Source organism: Alligator sinensis, unplaced genomic scaffold (assembly GCF_000455745.1).
Source record: "Alligator sinensis unplaced genomic scaffold, ASM45574v1 scaffold1409_1, whole genome shotgun sequence".
NCBI classification, from domain to species: domain Eukaryota; kingdom Metazoa; phylum Chordata; order Crocodylia; family Alligatoridae; genus Alligator; species Alligator sinensis.
Genome location: NW_005843442.1, coordinates 50930 through 53467, shown reverse-complemented (window position 1 = coordinate 53467; position 2538 = coordinate 50930).

The following is a 2538-nucleotide window of genomic DNA, read 5'->3' as shown; positions in this document are numbered from 1 at the left end:
GCAGATGATGCCCAAATCCTGGCGGGGGGCAGAGATGGGGTTAGGGGAGTTAGGTGCCACCTCCCCGGACATCTGGGTCCCTAATTCCCACCCCACTGGACACCTGGGTCCCACCCCGGCCCACCTGGTAGGAGGGGCTCGCAGGCGTTGGCATAGGCGGGGCTGGGGGCGTGGCCGTGGCGCAGGAAGTGATGCAGGGCCAGGCGGAGGCGGGGCCGGTTGATGGTCTCCATGACAACAGCGCGCACAGCGCGGTAGTTGGCATAGAGGTGCAGCGCCGTCAGCGCCCCCCACAGGGTGTAGGTCAGCCTGGGGGAGGGGCCCCGGTTTAGGCCCTGCCCATACTCCCCCCTGCCAGCCTCCTCCATTCCTACAATCCCCCGACCCTCCCACCACCCCTTACTGCTCACAGCCCCTTCCCAGGCTCCACCCTTCCCATGATCCCTTGCCCCTCGCACCCCACCCCTTCCCACAGTCCCTTGCAGCTCCTGGCCCCTTTGCACAATCTCCTCTGCAAGCCTCCAGCCTTCCCAAAATCCTTTGCTCCTCCCACCACTTCCCACAATTCCTTGCAGCTCCCAGCTGCTTCCCACAATCCCCTGCCAGCCACCACCCTTCCCATGACTCCTTGCCCCTCCCACTTCACTTCCAACAAACCCTTGCATGTCCCCGTCCCTTCCCACAATGCCTTGCGCCCAGGGACTCACAGCAGCCGCCCAGTGACGAGGGGCACGAGGACGAGGCTCACGAGCAGCCCGGCTAGGTTCACCAGGGTCTCCTGTGGGGTCAGGGGTCAAGGGGGGTCTGGCCCCACCCACACCCCCTTCCAGGCCCTGCCCCTACCTGGCTACCATCCTTGGCAGAGACGTCGGCCATGTTGTCGCGCCGCGCCTGGTGCTGTGTCAGTGCCGCCCGTGTGGCCCTGCCTGCCACACCTACGATGCACTGGGGGGGGGCAGGGGTTAGGATGAGCTCTGCCTCCTCCTTCCCTGTCCCTGCCCTCACACCAAACCCCACCCACCCACTCAAACCCCAACCCTTCAGGCCTGGCCACACCCCTTGTGACCAGCCCCTCCCTCCCTTTCAAGCCCCTCCTCCCTCTCCACCCAAGCCCCATCTCTTCCTATTAGGCCACACCACACCCCCATCCCAAACCCTATCCCTCCCTCATGCTAAGCCTCACCCTCTCCTTTTCAAGCCCCTCCCCCTTCTCCACTAGGCTCCACCCCTCCCCCATACCAGCTCCCACCTAGGAAGTCCCACCCCCCTGGGCCCAGGCCCCAACCCTACCTTGAAGAGGCCACTGGTGCAGAGGATGAGAGTGAAGCATGCTGGGAAGACCGGGGCCACAATTTCCATGAAGATGGCGACGTCATTGAGAATGTCAGCAAATAACCTATGGCAGGGGGCAGGGGGTGGCACCAGGAGGGTCAGAGGTCAAGGGTGGGGGTCCCAGGAAGTCGGAGGGGGGCTCAAATGGTACGGACACGGTCAAAGGGCGGCTTGCCAATAATCATATCAGGGGGGCGGGGGGGCAGAGGGAAAAGGTTACTCAGGTGAAGCAAGGGTCACGAGCTGCCTAAAAGCAAGGGCAAAGGGCAAAGGTCACACAACACAAGGGCCAGAAGGGAGGAGACGGGGTGAAAGGTCACGTGGCTAGTCGGGGGGCAAAGGTCACACAAGGGGGGTGTCCAAGGGACCAGGGCAGAGTCAATGGTCACATGACACTGGGGTCAGCGGTCGGGGCGGCTTACCTCCACTGCTTGGCCTCACAGTCCAGCTGGCTCCTGGGGGGAGGGGTGAAATATGAGAGGGGGCTCAGTCCCAGCCCCTGCCCCTGCCCCTCCCCCACCCCAGGGTGCCCAGGGGAGGGTGGGGGGACCCCGAAATTGGGGAGCAGCGGGGGGGCTCACCCCTTCATCCAAGCGAAGACAATGCGGCCCAGCATGCCCGTCCCATCTGCCTGGCACAGGGCAGGGGCCAGGGGTCAGCCCGGGGGAGAGAGAGGAGTCAGGACCAGCGGTGGTCACAACTGGGACCAGTATAGCAGGTGACTGGGGCCTATGTGAGGGAGCAGCCCAGCCCAGCACAGCACAGCAACTGGGACCAGTAATGCTAGGAAACTGGGATGAATGTGGCCAAGGAACTGGGACCAGCGTGGCTAGGAAACCGAGACCAGTAAGGTTAGGGAACTGGGACCAAAACTGCAGGCGACTGAGACCTACATGATGGAGCAATCCAGCCCAGTCCAGCAGAGCAACTGGGACGAGCAAGGCTGAGAAACTGGGGCCAGTATGTCCAAGCAGCTGGGAGCAGTATAAGCAGGGACCCGAGAGCTCCATTAGCAGGGAGCTGGGCCCAGTACGGTGGGGGGACTGGGAGCTCTGTGCCGCGGGAGCCCAGACCAGCGCGGCCTGGCCGGGAGCAGTGGGGAGGCACTGACCTTTGAGGATCCAGGTGGTGGTTGCGGCGGCCACGGAGGCGTCCCGGTCGCCGACGCCGACCCCGCGCAGCACGGCCTGGGTGGCCAGCGCCCCC